Source organism: Pelodiscus sinensis, chromosome 1, assembly GCF_052426305.1.
Source record: "Pelodiscus sinensis isolate ZL-2025 chromosome 1, ASM5242630v1, whole genome shotgun sequence".
NCBI classification, from domain to species: Eukaryota; Metazoa; Chordata; order Testudines; family Trionychidae; genus Pelodiscus; species Pelodiscus sinensis.
In genome coordinates this window covers 94,741,142-94,752,192 of record NC_143052.1, presented here as the reverse complement: position 1 = coordinate 94,752,192, position 11,051 = coordinate 94,741,142, and the positions used below count along the sequence as shown (strand labels likewise).

The window sequence follows — 11,051 nt, the reverse complement described above, 5'->3', positions numbered from 1 at the left end:
GCTGGCCCTGTCGCCAAAGCACCAATGAATTATTTCACAGATAAGATGATCACTGGGAGATTAGTGCACGTGTGTCTGAGAGCCAGGCAGAGACTCACAGGCTGCAAACCATCTGTACAGCATTCTTCATGCCGTCTCCTGGGAAAACCCTTCCAAAGGCTTGGTTGCCTGGGATCTGATAACCGGTTTAAAGCCTCTTGTGAAGTCCAAGCCTGAGCCCCAGGCAGGTTGCTCCCCTACCCCCTAACCACGCGCCCCCTGCTTTCTGCTGCTGAGGAGCCTTTGATGCAATTTCAATCAGGGAAGCTGTCAGTCACTCCATTGCTGGCGCTAGATGTAGAATTGTGCATGTTCTTGAGTCAGTGCCCTTCTGAAAGGAACTTAATAGCTTGTCAGAGAGTCAGCTTCACTGCTATGGAGAAGTCAACCGCTCCAGATTTTCTATACAGAAGGAAACTACACCCCCACTCTAGGTGTTGCCCTCAAATTAATCTAAATTTCAGTCTGGGGAAGAAGTGTCACCGTCTTTCCGCCAGCTGATTCTCATATCCCATGCCTCCCAGCGTAGATCACAGCTGACGTACAGTGGAAGAGCAAATAGCAGGAGATGCTGCAGGTCAGTATTCAGAGTCACTGGCAGGGCTGTATTGGGAGCCAAGGACTAGAACAGGAGAGGAAACTGAAGGCTGGGGTAAAACGAGGTGCATGATGGCCAGGGAATAGAATAGCAGAAAGCTGCGGCAGGGAGGTGAGGGAAGCTTCTGAAAACTTTGCCAAACACTGCTGGCTCCTTGCTTGACTGTGTTGTTTTGTTTGCCTGGCACTATGGGTGGGTGTGGTGGGAAAAGTACGTGGTCCCCTGCCAGACAGTTTCCAATCTCAGCCAGCAAACTGGCCTGTTTCCCGCTTTAGGCCTCTACCACACCCCCAACCAATACCACTAATGGAATCATAATAATAACAGACCCACATCCCCGCTCACCAACTCTGTTTTTTCAAAAGTCCTCATAATTCATTCAAAATGTAACAATAACCACAAGGGAGGAAAAATCAAGGATGAAATGTTTTGAAGCAAAGGGAACATGTTAAGAAAGGAGGAAATTACCTGAGTGATCAACCCGGCCTTTATTTCACACACTACCGTGGGAAGGGAAAAGGGTCCCTGATCCCTCCCCCACACATATGCACACAAACATGCTCATTTACCACCGGGGGTCCCTAAGAAAGCGGGGGAAGGCCAATACCTGCAAACACACACTCACAGCAGCATACAGCTCCAGTGAGTCAAGTGCCTGTCAAAGGCAGAGAAAAGGTGGACAAGTGACTCTGTCCTTGAGGGACAGCAGCTGCTGGGCTCTGTTTCTCTTCTCAGCATGGGATGAGATTAATACCCCTTTCATTTGTTCTCCTGCTGGGCCCTTCTAGTTATGGACGGCCCCTTCCTGCTTGCTTTTCTCAGCCCCCTCTTGCAAGATGCAATGGACGCCTGCAAAACTAGAGGGAGCCCACCAGAGTGCCACTCTGGCTGTTGACTTTTTGTGCTGCTGCGGTGAACTGGATCAGACCCATTGTGCCAGGCACGTGTCTTCCCATCTTGCTGCTCAGTTGCGACACAGCCTGGTCAGCTGTCCTGAGACCTGGGACAGACTATGAAGATAGGGGCTTGCCAGCAGATTTCAGAGACAAAGGAGACTCGGGTACTTTAACAAGATTTCTTCCTTGCTTGTGAAAAGCCACTAAGGCATGAACACTACCATAAATTTGTGACTCAGTGATCTCTTAATGCAGTGTGATCTAGGGATGTTAAATATCGGTTAATTGAATAGTTGATTCACCTCATGAATTCTTATTGGTTACTCAACTATTCTATAGTCCCCAGAGGTGGGACCAGCAGCCAGTGCACTCCGGCCTCACTCCTGAGGAGTCTCCTGCTATTCTGCACTGCTGCCTCTGTATAAGAGGCAGCAGCTTGAGGTGCCAGGCGGGAGCTAGTCCATAAGGGAAGCCAATTTAAAAACCAGCTTCTCTTGAGGACCGGCTGCCTGTTGCCCCATGCTGCTGCCTCTGATAGAGGCAGCAGCTTGGGGTGGCAGCATCCCCTATCCTGGGGAGGGGAGGGGTCTGAGCTCCCTGACCCAGCACAAGCAGAACTGAGCCAGGCTGCCTGCCCTCTCAGATCCTAATACACTTTAAATGCAGAGCTGCAGCAGGGGTAAGTCCCGGACCTGGTGCAAGCCAGGACTGAGCCAGGCGGCTGGCCAGTCTGCTAAAAAAATTGCTGGTGGAGGGCAGAAATGCATGTAGTCTATAGCATTAACCAATCAGCTTTACACTATTCCCTCCCTAGTGTGATCTGTTATATGGCTGTCTATTGTGTCTGTGTGGCCAGGCTATCTAACCTACAGGAGCCTAGAATGTGATCTGTTCAGCACCCATCACACTGTCTCCCATCACCTCGGTGTCCAGGTACCAAAAAGCAAAACATCTGCCACTCCCCAGAAGTGACTGCACCAGGGTTTGCCGCAGCCATTCCCATGCTAACATCCTCCCATCCTGGCCTGGCCTTCCCGCCTGAAGAAACAACAATGATGCAGTGACTCCAGAGAGCAGTTGTGTACCTTATAGCCATGGATGGGCAGAATTCAGTGGAGAGAGGGGACCGGTTTGAGGAATCCCAGGCCTCACCCAATATCTCTGTAAGCACTCGTGCCACTTGCTCCAGCTTGCATGTTGCATCTCATCCATAGCAAGGATATTTTTAAGTGAATCCAAATTATCCACACACACCCTTTCCCCTTTGCATGCTCTCTCCACCCACTCAGTGGGCTCTAAAGGTCTGGCACACTCTGGAAGGTGGCATTTGGTGGTAAAACAAGGACTTAAGAACATCAGGGTACGATGTTTGTGGGGTGATGAGCTCTAGCGGCAAATGGCTGTGTGGCAGCACTTCATGCTATGATGTTGTTATGAGCACACAGTGCTGGCCAGCTCAAGCCGATATGGGAGCTGAGGGCCATCCTGGAGCACAGGAGACAGCACCTGGGGGGCAGTCTGGCAGCTCGGGGATACTGGATCCAGATGGTGTGTGTAGAACAACAACTTCATCTGTGGGATAGATGAAGCTTGGGGTGTCAGCAGATCCATCCCATCCACAGAACAGTTTGGGGCTGCTACCCCGGGCCCTGCACTTTGGGGAGCTCTGCAGCGACCACCCAAACTGTTCTCTGGATGGGACAGTACCCCATATCCATAGTACCTGCAGGGCCCGTGGCAGGCTGGGGGATTCCTGGGCAGAGGCTGGCATGGGGCAGCAGCAGAGGTTGGCTCCCTTGCACTCACCACAGTGGCAGCAGCCCAGGAAGGAGAGCAATGCACAAAGCAGCCTGTACCGCTCCACTGCCATCTCCCAGCTGGGTGGTTCCACTTCACCATGGCAACGGGAAGAGGCGTGCCCCAGCCTGGCCTGTTCTGCTCCCCCGGGTGATGCAGGGCTCCAAGGCCAGTTCACTCCGTGTCCTGTCACCATGGTGAAGCGGAGCAACCCAGCTGGGAGACAGTAGTAGAGCGGCACAGGCTGCTGCACGCATCGCTCCGCTTCCCGGGCTCCTGCCGCCAGGGTGAGTACGGGGCAAGTGAGCTGACTCCTGCAGCTGCCTCATGCTAGGCCCTCTTGTAATCTCCTGGGTCACGTAGCTCAGGGAAAGGATGCTGGGGGGGCAGAAAGTGGCAGAGCAGGGACAGGAAGAGGCAGGGTGGGGGTGGAGCTGGAGCAAGGCTTGGGGAAGGGGTAGAGTGAGGGCGGAGCTTGGGGAAGAGGAGTTGCCTGGGCCCCACGTCCACCTAGGGACAGCCCTGGGTGTCAGGTTATGATAGTGGCAGGATTGAAGGAGTGGCGAACTTGGGCAGGCAATAAGGGAATGGGGAGCAGGGGGGATCTAGTTCTGGCTATCTCATTAATATTATGTAAACCTCAACATGAGTCAGCAATATGATGCTGGTGCAGAAAAAGCAAATGCAATTTTTGGTTGCCTTAATAGGCATAGCGTGAAAGTCACAGAAGGTGATAATACTGCTCTACTCAGGGCTGGTTAGGCCTCAGCTGGAGTACCATGTCCAGTTTTGGTCACCAATGTATAGAAAGGATGGAGAGAAACCGGAAAGGAGCCAGAAGTGAGCAACAAAGATGATAAAAGAGGTGGAATGCAGGCCCTGTCAGCAAAGGCTGAAGGAACTCGGTAGGTTTAGTTTGGAAAAGAGGAGATTGAGGGCAACATGTTAGCTGTCTTCAATACTTGAAAGGCTGCCATAAAAAAGATGCAGAAAAGTTGTTCTCTTGCCACAGAGGGTAGGACAAGAGGCAGTGGGTTCACACTACAGCATAGAAGATTTAGATTAACTCTCAGGGAAAACTTCCTAACAGTGAGAACAGTGGAACAGATCCTTGGGGAGGTTGTGGAAGCAACTGAATAGCGTCTGTCTTAGATGGTTTAGACACAACAAATCCTGCATCTTTGCAGGGGGATAGACTAGATGACCCTTGTGGTCCCTTCTAACATGTTTCTATGTGCATGTAGCAAGAGACTGTTGGCTGGAGTTACCACCCAACAATGACCGGTGGGTCCCTTCTCTACAAAGTCAAGTCACAGGGCCAGTGAATGCTTAGCTATTACAGTGATCAGGTAGAGTAATGACAACCAGGTAGATTGACAGATAAACCTTAAACAGCCCTGAATTCACATCAAGCTTAGCAATATGCTGATTTTGGCCCCAGATAGACATAAATAGATGACATCTCAGCTCTGATCTGCAACCATTACCTGCTGTTGTGCCCGGCAGAACAAGGTGGGATTTGCCCTGGATTTGCAGTGACTCCAGTGGATAACACAAATCCGAGAGGTGAGTAATGGGCCTCCTCATGGGATCTCCTCCTTACCCAGCCTCTGTCTCTTGCTGCAGCTTTCACCCCATTTGAGGAATGAATACATTCTTTTATGATTGAGACAACGCTGATAAGAAGCAGGTCTTCAAATTAAGAATCTGAGACTTGATTGCAGCTCTTATCATATTTTCCCATTCCTCCCCCAGCCCCCACTTCCCGCCAGAAAATAAATTGCTTCAATAAATTACATCTTTTAATCTGCACAGGGGACCAGCGGGCTGGGCTCTCCTTCTAACATGCTGTATGGTGAGATAATCATCCCCTTCCTCTTCCTGCGCGGAGCAAAGTAATAGATTTTAAACAATTCCATTATTTGACGATTTCTGCTATTATTAATACAAATTGCCTCCACTCGCTTTCAATTAGAGGGTTTTTATTTTCTAATAAATCCCAATCGGATTCTCTTAAAAGCCACCTAAAAATGGGGAGGATGCAACAGCTTCCAGTTAAGCAAGGTGCCAATAAGATGCTTGCTCATTCCTCGCCTTCCCCAGTTTTCTATCTGTTTCTCTCTATTCATGTCCCCCATCTCCCTTTCAACTTCTCCTTCCTCTCTTGGATTCACACATGCACATCCCCGCCCCACCTCACCTCATCTTAATAGAACCCACTTCTTTCTCATTGGCTTCCTTGGAATCAAATTGTGTTGTCCTCTCTCAGACAAGAAAGTCGATAAGGTTCCCATTAACTCCATTGATTGCTGCCCCCTTCCATTATTCTGACTAGGTTCCTAGGAGCTCTGCCCGTAAGAGCATGGCTTTTGGGCTAGTCTGTCAAGGTCCCTCTGGATGTCCTGATATGAGAAAACTGAAAGCTTGGAAGCCATGTTAACCTCCATGTGGCAGGGGCCATAGTGGGATATGTCTGGTTTCCAGCCAATGGTTCCCCTTTTTGTGGCATATTCATTATTATTAATAATAATTCCAGTAGGGCCTAAAAGCCTCATCTGAAGTCAGGGCCCCACTGTGCTAGGAACTGTACATATAGAGTCACAGATGGCCCTTGCTTCAAAGAGCTTACAGAGGGTAGAACATAGGATGCATCCCCATGGTTTGGGATATGTTTACACTTGAGCCAGGAGGTGTAACTTTCAGCTTGTGTAAACATACCCATGCTAGTGCTGATCAAGCTATTGTGCTAAAAATAGAAACGGCATCATAGTGGTGCAAGGTGCTAACCACCCTGAGTGTGATCCCACCTAAGGCCCTACTTAAGCATTCAGGTAGTTAGGCCCTCCTGGTGCTCATGCTGCTGCACTATTATTAGCACTCTAGCTTGATCTGAGCTAGTATGTCTCCTCCTGGTCCTCCATATGGACATGACACCTCCAGCCCCAATATAGTTGTGCCTAAAGATAAAGGACAGAGGCACACAAACAATGTGACTTGTTCAATCAGCCACTAAGTCTCTAACCGAGCTGGAAATTGAAGGCATGTCTCCTGATCCCATGCAGTTGGGTTGCCACTTCACCTGAAGGTCACAGGACCGTAGTAGGCTGATTAGGCCTCAAGTGGAGTATGGTGCCCAGTTCAGGGGGCAGGAAGCACATTTCAGGAAAGATGTGGACAAACTGGTGAAAGTCCAGAGAAGAGCAACAAAAATGATTAAAAGTCTCTAGAAAACATGTCCCATGAGGGAAGATTGAAAACACTAGTTTTGTTTAGTCTTGGGGAAGAGAAGACTGAGAGGGGACCTGACAACAGTTTTCAAGAACATACAAGTTGTTAGAAGGATGAGGGAGAAAAATGTGTTCTCATTAACCTGTGAGACTAGGACAAGTCAATTGCAGCGAGGGAAGTTTAGGTTGGACATTAGGAAAAAATTGCTGTCAGAGTGGTTAAACATTGGAATAAATTGCCTAGGGAATTTGTGGAACCTCTGTCAGTGGAGATTTTTAAGAGCAGGTTAGACAAACACCTGTCAGGGATGGTCTAGAATAATACTTAGTTCTCCATGAGTGCAGGCAAATGGACTAGATCACCTCTCAAGGTCCCTTCCGATCCTATGATCCCATTAATGTTATAAATGTCCTCTGTCCCATGAACATGGGCCATTAGAGAGACCTGTGTTCACATAATGCATTGTGACAGTATTGCATAATGACTGTGCCTCAGGCCAAACAACAGTGGCCTCAGAGGAGACAGTATCGCAACTTACAATGCAAACAATACAACACATGGCACCTTAGCTATCATCCCAGAAAGATACCAGTATTTGACACTTATTCATTCCATGCACTGTGCTTTATAGAATACATATGTACAGACAGAGAGACCCTTCATCCCAACCTGAAATGCAGCTGCTTCTGGGGTGGAATTTGGCAGTCAGTTTGCACCACAAAAGTGTGACACAGGCGACAAAGTGAAAAATGTCTCCTCTTGTGACAACTGCAGGGGGAAGATGGGTTGGCAGGATGCAATCACCCACACTGGAAGGTGGCTAGTACAGAAGGGTTGAGCAGTGAGAAAGTGAGCTCTTTAGAGATCGCACATGGTCAGGACGTTGGTTTTAACCCTCCTCTGAGAGATGGTGACCCAGTATCCCCTGAGCATTATGCTGTGATGCTGGTTCAATACTGACTCCGAGGGAAGCACTTGGCCTCCTGCATCAGCAGCCCAAGAGAGAGAGCTCACCCAGGATAGCTTTGGGGTGGCAGCTCCGGAGATGTTTGGCCTCTCCTCTGGGGAGGGCTGAGTCCAGATGGAGGTGCTGGATGGGTATTCCAGGAGGCACCAATATGGCCCTGCTGCAGCCCTCTTCCTTCTGGGCCTGCCAGGGAGCACGGCTCAGCTGCAGCTTTTCTCCCCAGAGGTTGGGCCCAGCGAGTCGGCAGCTGCTATGGCAACCAGCTTAGGCTGGCAAGAGCGGGAGAGAATGAGAGTAGGGGTGGCAGCGGGGGGGACCAGGGGGCGGCACAGCCTGCTTTGGGGGAATTGATATGCAGAGGTCGTTCCCTGTCACCATCTTCCATCATTAGCACACTAGCCAGCTACAGGGGACGCGTGGCTGAATGTCAGAGGCAAGGGGGAGGCGATGCTGTTGGGAGCGGAAGGCAAGGCTCTCACCCACCAACTAGCCAATATGACATAGTGCCCATGGCCCACACCCCAAAGTACACTCATCAACATCCCCCGAAAGCATACCCCATGCAAGCGTACACGCATGCCCCAAAACATATGCACCAGCTCCATCCGCAGACTTGTACCATCCACACAACCCCATCTGCACCCACAGCCACATACCCATGGCCAGGCAGCCACATCACTCATCTACTCACACCCCTCCATACACACACCAGCTACTAACATCACCGGCAGACATGCAACCCTGCACCCATATATCACCCACATACACACAAGCCCGCTTACACATGCATCTTCTCGCAGGCATGCACCGTCAGGCCTGCCATTAGGGGAGGGGAGACAAATGGGGCAGTTCTCCCGGGGCCCGGCACTTCAAAGGGGTGCAGGGCTCCTGGCTGCCATTGCTATTACTGCTTCTGTAGTTGCAGCAGCCAGAGCCCTGGCCCCTTTGAATTGCTACTGGAGCACCAGTGTGCTGTGCAGCTCTGAGGGCTGCAGGAGGTAGAGCTGGCTGCCCTGAGCCCTGTATCTTCCACCCAAGACCCCACGCTTTCTGGGGGTATAGAGCCATCCCCCACCTTGTCCTAGGGCCTGCTGTGCACCCTCATATACCTGCATGTATACCCAGTCCCTCCACACAAGGACTTGCATACATTTACACAGACACACAGACACCCCACACACACAAGGACATGTACCCTCATCAGCACAAACAGACTTACATCCCCATATCCACCCCCGCTCCACCCAGCTAGATCCCCCCACGCAGACACACACACACACACATATCCTCGTAGCCCTCAGTAAGCTGTTGGAGCAGAACAGATGGCTTAGCAATGAAAAAACCCCAGTCTTTCGCTCTTCAAGTTCCTTCCTTGACGTTTTGTTTGTTTTCAGAGCGCACCCGCCACCGGAATGAAAACCAGACAAGATGGTCTGATACAAACACCCCAGCCCTGTTCCCACAAGGTGTGAAGTCCCACCCCCTCCCAGCACCCTCTCCTTCTGGCTCCCAAGAACTGCTTTCTGCAACCCCTCTCAGAGCCTGGCTGCATCTTCAGGCTGCAGACCACTTCCTTGCTTCCCACAGACTCACGGGTTAACCCTTTGCTTGCTAGAAACCAGTGAGGGCTTGGGCCCTCTGTCACAATCTGGTGCCCATCTCCCATCCAATGGAAACTCACTCCAGCAGGCACAGGCCTGTACCCTTTTTACTCAAAGACAGCCCCCTTGTCCTGCTCCCTTCTCTGTCCTGGCTGACCACAGAATCCGATCTTCCCACTATTCTGACCATTTGCTTCCCACAGCAGACAAATCCGGATGTACCATCAAGACAAAAGGAGGCCCTGATTCTGCCGTTCCCCAACGAGAGTTTCTCCCTGCGCAGCAATGGGACTGGGAGCAGACTCTACGTTCATAAGTCTTGCTAGGGGTTTTATACTTTCTGCTGCTGAGATGAGAGGGCATTTGCTGTGCCCCTGTGAAAGAGGAGACGCCAAACGCCCACCAACTGAGGCTAGGTGCAAGGGCTTTGCCTCACATGCCTATGTCCTTTGGATGGCCTCTGTACCTGGTGTGGCAGTCAAGCAGGGATTAGGGACCAATCTCTGACACTGGTAGGGTGGCCAATTTTGGATGGACATATGCCTGGAGTTCTCGTTACAGGACATAAGCTTTAATTAAAGATGAAGCTTTCTTTCCCAGAGAATCTCCAGGACAATCCTGGAGGGTTGGCAACCCTAGCACAGGGAAGATCCCCCCCCTTATGCTGGACACTGGGCAGCCAGACATCCTTCCAGGGCACTTCACACTATCAGTGGGCCCACACCCATGGGGGTTAGCCCATGTATCCAGCTCCACATTTCATTAGCTGAGCCGCAGTCTCATGCACACATAACCCTGTGACAGGTGAGCTAGGAGGGCACCTCCCCTACATCTTTGCTCCAGGAATTGAGCAGAGTATCAGCAGGCCCAGAATTCCCATGGGAAGCCAGGAAATTCCCATGCTTCTGGGAGCAGGCAGGGCTTTGTCACCCTCTAGTGGCTGGTCCATAAAAGAGTGTTGTGGCTCCAATACTGCCATGGCTGCTGGGGCTCCGTTGTTTCGCTCAAGCAGTAAAGGCTCTTACTTGCAGCACAGAAGACCAAGGGTTTCACCCCATGGGGAGTCCAAGCAGCATCTGACCCCGGCAGTCCCATTAACAAGTTGTACGTCCATTCCAGAGTTAACACCTGATGCGAGGAGTCTAACAGCCAAGAGGGTGTCAAAGAGCTGGCAACAATGCGGTAGGAGTCGCCAGCTGGAGTCGCTGTCTCTATATCTTACAGGCGGAATCATCTTGACTCCCCCTCCTCCCCTCCTTAGAAGAGGAGGCTCTGCCTTTGCCATCTTTCCTTACAGAAAGGAGCGGCAAAGCTCCGTTTCATCACTGAGAAAAGGGCTGATGTGCCAGAATGCAGCCAATTAAAAACTGTGCAAGAGATAAACAGCCTTTGTATTTCAAGATGGGCTGGGGTCCCCTCCCCCAAGGCTGTCTCTCCCCTCCCCCTCCCCATGAAGGAAACAAAAACATAAAGAGAAAACCTTCTGAAAGATGAAAAAGAAATTTTTAAAAGAAAGGATGGATAAGGCAGTAATTGATAACACAGCTGGTGCAAGGCAAGGCAGGGGCGGGACAAGGGGGGAGGGGGGACACGATGTATGGTGTGGGGGAAGAGGCGAAGGTTGGAGTCAATATTTCAAAAGGAGGAAGCAGGCCAGAGCTCTGTACCCAGGCATATCAGGGAGGTAATTAACATCTGTCAGGGCAGTGGAGTTGAGAACATACATTTGGATTGCTCTGGGAAGCAAAGCCCAGCAGAGAGAGGCATGGGGGAAAGGGAGGGGAGTGCGCGAAAGGAGCTGGAAAGAGAACAACAACGGGGACTTTCTGGGCAATGGGTGTTCAGAATGCACTGCCAGGGGGCGTGCAAGTTAACCCTAAAGGAAGGCCTGTGTTGCCAAAGCAATAAATATACCACCAGACCTA

The 11,051-nt window shown here is 50.8% G+C and overlaps 1 long non-coding RNA gene across 2 annotated transcripts; it reads left to right on the top strand.

Annotated features, from left to right (window-relative positions):
* The first annotated feature begins 3,458 nt into the window (after positions 1-3,458).
* LOC112545111 (uncharacterized) lies at positions 3,459-10,486 on the top strand. Of its 2 annotated transcripts, none has more exons than XR_016348676.1 (3): positions 3,459-3,617; positions 8,920-8,991; positions 10,246-10,486. It is a non-coding gene; the product is annotated as an uncharacterized LOC112545111 (long non-coding RNA). The 2 variants fall into 2 exon arrangements; XR_016348677.1 differs by lacking the exon at positions 3,459-3,617 and adding an exon at positions 4,775-4,896.
* Positions 10,487-11,051: the final 565 nt, after the last annotated feature.